This window comes from Lepidochelys kempii, chromosome 1 (genome assembly GCF_965140265.1).
Source record: "Lepidochelys kempii isolate rLepKem1 chromosome 1, rLepKem1.hap2, whole genome shotgun sequence".
In the NCBI taxonomy this organism is placed as follows: Eukaryota; Metazoa; Chordata; order Testudines; family Cheloniidae; genus Lepidochelys; species Lepidochelys kempii.
The window spans coordinates 233,838,542-233,850,044 of record NC_133256.1 but is presented as its reverse complement, the minus strand read 5'-3'; positions in this window follow the sequence as shown (position 1 = coordinate 233,850,044).

Sequence of the window (11,503 nt, the reverse complement as noted above, 5' to 3'; positions counted from 1 at the left end):
AAAAAGGGACAGTGGTATTTAAAAAGACACATTTTGTAGAACAATGGGTACACTCTTTCACAGTAAACCTTGCTGTTAACATTACATACATAGCACATGTGCTTTCATTCCAAGGTCGCATTTTGCCTCCCCCCACCATGTGGCTAGCCCCTCACCCCTCCCCGTGGCTAACAGCGGGGAACATTTCTGTTCAGCCACAGGCAAACAGCCCAGCAGGAACAGGCACCTCTGAATGTCCCCTTAAGAAAAGCACCCTATTTCAACCAGGTGACCATCAATGATATCACTCTCCTGAGGATAACACAGAGAGATAAAGAACGGATGTTGTTTGAATGCCAGCAAACATACACTGCAATGCTTTGTTCTACAATGATTCCCGAGTACATGCTACTGGCCTGGAGTTGTAAAGTGCCCTACCATGGTGGACGGAATAAGGCTGCCCTCCCCAGAAACCTTTTGCAAAGGCTTTGGGAGTACATCCAGGAGAGCTGCAAATGACAGGGCAAATTAATCATTAAACATGCTTGCTTTTAAACCATGTATACTATTTTAAAAGGTACACTCACCAGAGGTCCCTTCTCCACCTGGCGGGTCCGGGAGCAGCCTTGGGTGGGTTCGGGGGGTACTGGCTCCAGGTCCAGTGTGTGAAACAGTTCCTGGCTGTTGGGAAAACCGGTTTCTCCGCTTGCTTGCTGTGAGCTATCTACAACTTAATCATCATCATCTTCCTCATCCCCAAAATCTGCTTCCGTGTTGCCTCCATCTCCATTGAAGGAGTCAAACAACATGGCTGGGGTAGTGGTGGCTGAACCCCCTAAAATGGCATGCAGCTCATCATAGAAGCGGCATGTTTCGGGCTCTGACCCAGAGCTGCCGTTTGCCTCTCTGGTTTCTGGTAGGCTTGCCTCAGCTCCTTAAGTTTCATGCGGCACTGCTTCAGCTCCCTGTTACGGCCTCTGTTCTTCATGCCCTGGGAGATTTTGACAAATGTTTTGTCATTTCAAAAACTGGAACAGAGTTCTGATAGCACGGATTCCTCTCCCCATACAGTGATCAGATCCCGTACCTCCCGTTCGGTCCATGCTGGAGCTCTTTTGCGATTCTGGGACTCCATCATGGTCACCTCTGCTGATGAGCTCTGCACTCACCTGCAGCTTGCCACGCTGGCCAAACTTTTGAAATTCAAAAGTTCGTGGGCCTTTTCCTGTCTACCTGGCCAGTGCATCTGAGTTGAGAGTGCTGTCCAGAGCGGTCACAATGGAGCACTCTAGGATAGCTCCCAGAGGCCAATACTGTCTAATTGCTTCCACAGTACCCCAAATTCGACCTGGCAAGGCCGATTTCAGCGCTAATCCCCTTGTCAGGGGTGGAGTAAGGAGATCGATTTTAAGAGCCCTTTAAGTGAAAAAAAAAAAGGGCTTCGTCATGTGGACGGGTGCAGGATTAAATCAATTTAATGCTGCTAAATTCGACCTCAACTCCTAATGTAGACCTGGGCTTAGTCTAACTGGGGAAAGGCCCTTAGCCAACACACGACAGTCTGTTACGAATTATTCCAGTCAGGACACGTACAGTTCGTTTCTAGGCTGAGGCAACCAAATAAAGACAGACTGCAGAGTATCTCAAAGTTTGTAGGTTTATTACGCTCGAGCGTGGTACCGCTCTGTTAAGCAGAACGGGACCCTGATTACAGGTTACACAAAGATTATATACTGTTGGCAAAACATCCTGCCTGTGTGCCTCAGGGGGCCTAAACCAATAAACAGGCCTTCTCCTTATCTATTACCAATCCCCTGCAGCCACCTTCCCCCTGCAAAAAAGCTGAAGTGGCAACTATTTCAGGCCTGTCGGCTGGTTCCTGTCTCCTTTGTTTCCCTTCTAGTAAATGGCCAAGAGGAAACCCAAAATGGAGTCACATATGCTAATTAGGCTGATTTCCCCTAACAAGTCTCTGGCACAAGATGACTATGTTGGTGCAAGTAGTTTTCGTCTTTTTATGGCAAGATATCAAAGGGCTGTAATAGATACTGGTTACAATGAGGAGTGAGACTGGCCAGTATGTGTCTCCATGAGGGACTACTGCTATTGGTGGGAGTGTGTTTCATGTCTATACCAGAAGTTTACCTGCCTTAAGTCTGGCAGTCACTGGCCAATAGGATTTCTGGCACCCAGCATCTGAACTGACCTCTAAAGGGTCAGGGGGAGTAGCAGTCAGAGCGAAGAGTCAGACAAAAAGAAGTGAACTGCACAGGCAATGAAGCCCAATATCATAAAAGACAGCAACTTCACTGGTTTGGACACATGCAGAGGATGAATGGAGGGGACCTGGTGAAGATAGCAGGGGAGGAAAGGGAGGTAAGAAAGAGACCCTAAGGAAAGCTGAGCAAGTGTTGGGTGGATTGCATCAAAGAAGATGGTAAACAGCTGGACCTTAGTGCCACTTCAGACAGAGGTAGATGGCTGTTACTTGCATGATAACTAAACCCTGGTTGATAGGATAAGGGGATGAAGCAGCAGCAGCTATATCATTGAATACTTCAGTGGATGTTGAGTCGGCCATATGCTATCAGGGTCGGTGTCACATCCCTTCCAGACCAGGGACAATGGAAAGTCAATAACATGAATACTTCCCATTCAAATGAGAGCACCTTAAAACAATGTGATGGCTGAAGTCTAGGAGATCCAGTTGGACATGACTTATCTACAAGGAGCGGGGAGAGGAGCAGTAGAATTTCCCTAGAGGGAGAACAAAGAGACTGAGGTGTTGGTACAGCCTTTTAAAAATACAGAGGGACTCAAAGAGAGACAGAGAAGAACAAAGGGACAGGCTTTAGGAAAGGGAGGGGACCTGTTGACTGTGAGACCAGCCAAAGCTGAAGAAAACGGATTTCAGAGGTCAGGGAGATTCCATGATTTGAAGGAGAAGCCATGAACTGTAGGATTATGGCCCAGCAGAGGGGACCTCCTGGACCCTGAAAGGATACTGAGCCACATCCCAAAGAAATCTCAAGAATGGTGAGGAAATAAGACAAGGATTCATGTGCAAGTGTGTCTTATTTTCCTAAATCTATGGATCTTTTGTGCTGTCTAAAGAAAAAAGTCATTGTGTTAGAAATCCTTCTGTAACCTCTGAGTCTATTTGCACTGTGTCCCTGAAGAGGTAAACTGCCCACAAGATTAGAGCTCTGGGAATGGTGTGCTTAAACTACTCAGAGAGCTGGCACTAGTCTCAAGACCTAAGCAGTTGGCTACAAAGTCCCACCTCTTAGAAAGGAGTGCTAAATGCAGGATCTATACTCTTGAGTGTCTGCCTAGAGACACAAAGCCAGAGGCATTGCCTGGACTCTGTTTGGACTCAGCAAGCCAGAAGTACACAGATCCAGTGCTGGCATCCAAAAACAGCAAGCTGTGAGTGTCCAGCAAGGGGAGCTTGACCATGGCTGGGACACCTCACAACAGGGCAAATAAGTATTCCCTACATCTTGGGAAACTGAGGCACAGAGAGTTAAATGACTTGCCTAAGGTCACAAAGCAAGTGTGTGACAGAACTGGATGTAGAATGCCAGGATGAGATCCTGGCTCTATTGAACTCCATGGCAAAAGTCCCACTGACTTCAGTGGAGCCAGGATTTAACCTCAGCTGTTTTTGGTTCACAGTACTATCCTCAGATCACTAGCCTCTGACATTTCCTATGTAATTATAATATTGAGAGTTTCAGTTCTTTTATACCATTCACACACCTTTTTCCCGTCTGTCTTCTATTTGATTTTTTTTTAAGAAGGAAACTGAGAACTAGCTATGTGTGATTATTAGGGCTGTCAATTAATCGCAGTTAACTCACGTGATTAACTCAAAACAATGAATCGCCCTTATAACAATAGAATACCAACTGAAATGTATTAAATGTTTTGGATGTTTTTCTACAGTTTCAATATTGATTTCAATTACAACACAGAATGCATCCGATGAAGTGAGCTGTAGCTCACGAAAGCTTATGCTCAAATAAATTTGTTAGTCTCTAAGGTGCCACAAGTCCTCCTTTTCTTTTTGCAGAAAACAAAGTGCATGGTGCTCACTTTATATTATTATTTTTTATTACAAATGTATGCACGGTAAAAATGATAAACATAAGAAATAGTATTTTTCAATTCCCCTCATACAAGTACTGTAGTGCAATCTCTTTATCGTGAAAGTGTATTTTACAAATCCAGATAATTTTGGTTACATAACTGCACTAGAGCCTACAAGTCACAGACAAGTGCAGCAGCACAAGAGCTAGCAAACAGATCTGTAAACAGGCGAGTGGGAGTTCTGTTGGAGGAGAAGGTATTTGTATTTGGTTTTGTATTTGTAGTATTTGTATGTGTAGAGGCTTGTAGGGGCTTTGTGCTGGGAGAGAAGCTGAGCCCTGATTAGGGGGCGGGGCTTCTCTGACTAGGGGTCCTAAAAGGTAGCCAGCCAGCAAACAGAGCTGTAAACAGGGGAGTTTGAGTGGGAGTTTGTAAGGGGAGTTTGTATTGTAGTACTTGTTTGGGATTTGGCTTTGCTGTGGGTGGTGATGTTTTGGTGCGGTTTGTGTTTCCCAGATTAACAGGATTTAGGTGGGAAGGCTATGACAGATACAGAGGCAGAAGTGGGAGTGACCCATGTAGTGGAAGATACAATAAGGATGACTGGATGTGGAAGCTGCGGTGGGTACATGATCCTGGAGGGGATACCTGGTAAGAGTTTTGTCTGCATGAAATGCCGTCTGATAGAGCTGATGGAGGAAAAGATCCGAGGTTTGGAGATGCAGGTGGAAAGTCTGGTTGAGTTTAGGAAGGGGTTTGAGCAGATTATGGAGCAAAGACATGAGGTATCTGAAGGGAAAAGCTCAGACTTGCAAATGGAAGCAGGGCTGGGGAATTCTGAGGGGAGACTACTGGGTGAAGAAAATGGACAGTGGAAGCATGTGACTAAGAGAATCAGGCAGAGAAAAAGACGGGCTAGTGAAGGAGAAATAGAGCTCAAGAACAGGTTTGCAGAGTTGGAAAATGAAGAAGGGGCTCAGCAGGTAGTTGCTGAAGGTGGAAGGGCAAGGAAGAAGAGAAGAGCGGCTCATCCTATAGGAAAAGGGGAAGAGTCAATGGAGACTACACCAAATATGAGCCCCAGGAGGATACAGGATGGGTTGAATAGGAATGGAAAGAACTTGCAGCCAGAGGGAACAGGGGATAGACTGGAGAATAGCACCGTCACCAGGAAAAGGCAGGTCTATGTGATCGGGGACTCTTTACTGAGAAGAATAGACAGGCCTGTATCCAGAGGTGATCCAGAGAATAGAAGGGTGTGCTGTCTTCCAGGTGCTAAGATACGGGATGTAGACCTGAGGTTGAAGAGGATCCTAAAGGGAGCAGGAAAGAATCCCCTAATTATCCTTCATGTTGGAACAAATGATACGGCTAGATTCTCACTGGAAAGTATTAAGGGAGACTATGCTAGGCTGGGGAAGACGCTTAAGGAAATCAAGGCTCAGGTGATCTTCAGTGGGATTCTGCCTGTTCCTAGAGAAGGGCAACAAAGGTGTGACAAGATTAGGACTATCAACCGATGGCTCAGGCAGTGGTGCTATAAGGAGGGCTTTGGGATGTATGGCCACTGGGAGGCACTCATGGGCAGAGGACAATTCTCTCGGGATGGACTTCATCTGAGTAGGGAAGGAAATAGACTTCTAGGATGGAGGCTGGCACAACTGATTAAGAGAGCTTTAAACTAGGAATTTGGGGGAGATGGTGGGGAGATGTCCAGCTAATCTCCACGCCGGATTGTAGCATTGAGAGGGAAGAAAACAAAGTAAGAAAGGATACAGCCGTGGGTAGGAGAATGGACATAAGGAGGAAGGGCAGTGTGGATACCAGTCTAATAGGTTATACTGGCTGTAGAATGACCGTGCCTAATAGGGTACAGAATGTGAGCGAGGCCAAACAGCAAAAATTAAGATGTTTGTACACCAATGCGAGGAGCCTAGGTAACAAAATGGAGGAACTAGAGCTACTGGTGCAGGAAGTGAAACCAGATATTATAGGTATAACAGAAACATGGTGGAATAGTCGTCATGACTGGACTACAGGTATTGAGGGGTATGTGCTGTTTAGGAAAGACAGAAATAAAGGCAAAGGTGGTGGAGTAACATTGTATATCAACGATGAGGTAGAATGTAAAGAAATAAGAAGCGATGGAATGGATAAGAAAGAGTCCGTCTGGGCAAAAGTCACATTGGGGAAGAAAACTATTAGAGCCTCCCCTGGGATAGCGCTTGGGGTGTGCTATAGACCGCCGGGATCTAATTTGGATATGGACAGAGCCCTTTTTAATGTTTTTAATAAAGTAAATACTAATGGAAACTGCGTGATCATGGGAGACTTCAACTTCCCAGATATAGACTGGAGGACAAGTGCTAGTAATAATAATAGGACTCAGATTTTCCTAGATGCGATAGCTGATGGATTCCTTCATCAAGTAGTTGCTGAACCGACTAGAGGGGATGCCATTTTAGATTTGGTTTTGGTGAGTAGTGAGGACCTCATAGAAGAAATGGCTGTAGGGGACAACCTTGATTCGAGTTATCATGAGCTAATTCAGTTCAAACTGACCGGAAGGATTAACAAAAATAAATCTGCAACTAGGGTTTTTGATTTCAAAAGGGCTGACTTTCAAAAATTAAGGAAATTAGCTAGGGAAGAGGATTGGACTGAAGAACTTATGGATCTACAGGTAGAGGAGGCCTGGGATTATTTTAAATCAAAGCTACAGAAGCCTGCATCCCAAGAAAGGGGAAAAAAATCATAGGCAAGAGTTGTAGACCAAGCTGGATGAGCAAGCATCTCAGAGAGGTGATTAAGAAAAAGCAGAAAGCATACAGGCAGTGGAAGATGGGAGGGATCAGCAAGGAAAGCTACCTTATTGAGGTCAGAATATGTAGGGATAAAAGTGAGACAGGCTAAAAGTCAAGTAGAGTTGGACCTTGCAAAGGGAATTAAAACCAATAGTAAAAGGTTCTATAGCCATATAAATAAGAAGAAAACAAAGAAAGAAGAAGTGGGACCGCTAAACACTGAGGATGGAGAGGAGGTTAAGGATAATCTAGGCATGGCCCAATATCTAAACAAATACTTTGCCTCAGTCTTTAATAAGGCTAAAGAGGATCTTAGGGATAATGGTAGCATGACAAATGGGAATGAGGATATGCAGGTAGATATTACCATATCAGAGGTAGAAGCGAAACTCAAACAGCTTAATGGAACTAAATCGGGGGGCCCAGATAATCTTCATCCAAGAATATTAAAGGAATTGGCACCCAAAATTACAAGCCCATTAGCAAGAATTTTTAATGAATTTGTAAACTCGGGAGTTGTACCGTATGATTGGAGAATTGCTAACATAGTTCCTATTTTTAAGAAAGGGAAAAAAAGTGATCCAGGTAACTACAGGCCTGTTAGTTTGACATCTGTAGTATGCAAGGTCTTGGAGAAAATTTTGAAGGAGAAAGTAGTTAAGGACATTGAAGTCAATGGTAAATGGGACAAAATACAACATGGTTTTACAAAAGGTAGATTGTGCCAAACCAACCTGATCTCCTTCTTTGAGAAAGTAACAGATTTTTTAGACAAAGGAAACGCAGTGGATCTAATTTACCTAGATTTCAGTAAGGCGTTTGATACCGTGCCACATGGGGAATTATTAGTTAAATTGGAAAAGATGGGGATCAATATGAACACTGAAAGGTGGATAAGGAATTGGCTAAAGGGGAGACTACAGCGGGTCATACTGAAAGGTGAACTGTCAGGCTGGAGGGAGGTTACCAGTGGAGTTCCTCAAGGATCAGTTTTGGGACCAATCTTATTTAATCTTTTTATTACTGACCTCAGCACAAAAAGTGGGAATGTGCTAATAAAGTTTGCGGATGATACAAAGCTGGGAGGTATTGCCAATTTAGAGAAGGACCGAGATATCATACAGGAGGATTTGGATGACCTTGTAAACTGGGTTAACAGTAATAGGATGAAATTTAATAGTGAGAAGTGTAAGGTTATGCATTTAGGGATTAATAACAAGAATTTTAGTTATAAGCTGGGGACACATCAACTAGGAGTAACGGAGGAGGAGAAGGACCTTGGACTATTGGTTGATCATAGGATGACTATGAGCCGCCAATATGATATGGCTGTGAAAAAAGCTAATGCGGTCTTGGGATGCATCAAGACAAGTATTTCCAGTAGGAATAAGGAGGTTTTAGTACCGTTATACAAGGCACTGCTGAGACCTCACCTGGAATACTGTGTGCAGTTCTGGTCTCCCATGTTTAAGAAGGATGAATTCAAACTGGAACAGGTACAGAGAAGGGCTACTAAGATGATCCGAGGAATGGAAAGCTTGTCTTATGAAAGGAGACTCAAGAAGCTTGGCTTGTTTAGCTTAACTAAAAGAAGGTTGAGGGGAGATATGATTGCTCTCTATAAATATATCAGAGGGATAAATACTGGAGAGGGAGAGGAATTATTTAAGCTCAGTACCAATGTGGACACAAGAACAAATGGATATAAGAGTTTTTTATCTTTGAAAATTCGTGGTGAACGGGGGAAGTCCCAGATGACTGGAAAAAGGCTAATGTAGTGCCAATCTTTAAAAAAGGGAAGAAGGAGGATCCTGGGAACTACAGGCCAGTCAGCCTCACCTCAGTCCCTGGAAAAATCATGGAGCAGGTCCTCAAGGAATCAATCCTGAAGCACTTTTATGAGAGGAAAGTGATCAGGAACAGTCAGCATGGATTCACCAAGGGAAGGTCATGCCTGCCTAATCTAATCACCTTCTATGATGAGATTACTGGTTCTGTGGATGAAGGGAAAGCAGTGGATGTATTGTTTCTTGACTTTAGCAAAGCTTTTGACACGGTCTCCCACAGTATTCTTGTCAGCAAGTTAAAGAAGTACGGGCTGGATGAATGCATTATAAGGTGGGTAGAAAGTTGGCTAGATTGTCGGGCTCAACGGGTAGTGATCAATGGCTCCATGTCTAGCTGGCAGCCGGTGTCAAGTGGAGTGCCCCAGGGGTCGGTCCTGGGGCCGGTTTTGTTCAATATCTTCATAAATGATCTGGAGGATGGTGTGGATTGCACTCTCAGCAAATTTGCGGATGATACTAAACTGGGAGGAGTGGTTGATATGCTGGAGGGCAGGGATAGGATACAGAGGGACCTAGACAAATTGGAGGATTGGGCCAAAAGAAATCTGATGAGGTTCAATAAGAAGAACCCAATGCACAGCTACAGACTAGGGACCGAATGGCTAGGCAGCAGTTCTGCGGAAAAGGACCTAGGGGTGACAGTGGATGAGAAGCTGGATATGAGTCAGCAGTGTGCCCTTATTGTCAAGAAGGCCAATGGCATTTTGGGATGTATAAGTAGGGGCATAGTGAGCAGATCAAGGGACGTGATCGTTCCCCTCTATTCGACATTGGTGAGGCCTCATCTGGAGTACTGTGTCCAGTTTTGGGCCCCACACTACAAGAAGGATGTGGATAAATTGGAGAGAGTCCAGCAAAGGGCAACAAAAATGATTAGGGGTCTGGAACACATGACTTATGAGGAGAGGCTGAGGGAACTGGGATTGTTTAGTCTGCAGAAGAGAAGAATGAGACGGGATTTGATAGCTGCTTTCAACTACCTGAGTGGTGGTTCCAGAGAGGATGGTTCTAGACTATTCTCAGTGGTAGAAGAGGACAGGACAAGGAGTAATGGTTTCAAGTTGCAGTGGGGGAGATTTAGGTTGGATATTAGGAAAAACTTCTTTACTAGGAGGGTGGTGAAACACTGGAATGCATTACCTAGGGAGGTGGTAGAATCTCCTTCCTTAGAAGTTTTTAAGGTCAGGCTTGACAAAGCCCTAGCTGGGATGATTTAATGGGGGATTGGTCCTGCTTTGAGCAGGGGGTTGGACTAGATGACCTCCTGAGGTCCCTTCCAACCCTGATATTCTATGATTCTATGATAAACTGGCCACCAGGAAGTTTAGACTTGAAATTAGACGAAGGTTTCTAACCATCAGAGGAGTGAAGTTTTGGAATTGCCTTCCAAGGGAAGCAGTGGGGGCAAAAGATCTATCTGGCTTTAAGATTAAACTCGATAAGTTTATGGAGGAGATGGTACGATGGGATAACATGATTTTGGTAATTAATTGATCTTTAAATATTCATGGTAAATAGGCCTAATGGCCTGTGATGGGATGTTAGATGGGGTGGGATCTGAGTTACCCAGGAAAGAATTTTCTGTAGTATCTGGCTGGTGAATTTTGCCCATATGCTCAGGGTTTAGCTGATCGCCATATTTGGGGTCGGGAAGGAATTTTCTTCCAGGGCAGATTGGAAGAGGCCCTGGAGGTTTTTCACCTTCCTCTGTAGCATGGGGCATGGGTCACTTGCTGGAGGATTCTCTGCTCCTTTAAGTCTTTAAACCACGATTTGAGGAATTCAATAGCTCAGACATAGGTGAGGTTTTTCGCAGGAGTGGGTGGGTGAGATTCTGTGGCCTGCATTGTGCAGGAGGTCAGACTAGATGATCATAATGGTCCCTTCTGACCTTAGTATCTATAAATCTATAAGTCCACTTAGTCCTACTACTTATTCTGCCAACCACTAAGACAAACAAATGTGTTTACATTGATGGAAGATACTGCTCCCTGCTTCTTATTTACAATGTCACCTGAAAGTGAGAACAGGTGTTTGCATGGCACTTTTGTAGCAGGCGTTGCAAGGTATTTACATGCAAATAGACTAAATGTTCATATGTCCCTTCATGATTTGGCCACCATTCCAGAGGACATGCTTCCATGTGGATGATGCTTGTTAAAAAATAATGTGTCCATTAAATTTGTGACTGTACTCCTTGGGGGAAGAATTGTATGTCTGCTGCTCTGTTTTACCCGCATTCTGCATATATTTCATGTTATAGCAGTCTCGGATGATGACGCAGCACATGTTCATTTTAAGAACGCTTTCACAGCAGATTTGACAAAACGAAAGAAGGTACAGATGTGAAATTTCTAAAAATAGCTACAGCACTCGACCCACGGTTTAAGAATCTAAAGTGCCATCCAAAATCTGAGAGGGATGAAGTGTAGAGCATGCTTTTAGAAGTCTTAAAAGAGCAACACTAGGATGTGGAAACTACAGAACCCAAACCACCAAAAAAGAAAATCAACCTTCTGCTCGTGGCATCTGACTCAGATGATGAAAATGAACATGCATCAGTCTGCTCTGCTTTGGATCATTATCGAGCAGAACCCATCATCAGCATGGGTGCATATATTCATATATTCTGGTGCTTGAAGCTTGAAGGGACATATGAATCTTTAGCACATCTGGCACATAAATATTGTGCAACGCCAGCTACAACAATGCCAGGTCAATGCCTGTTCTCACTTTCAGGTGATATATTGTAAACAAGAAGCAAGCAGCATTATCTCCTGC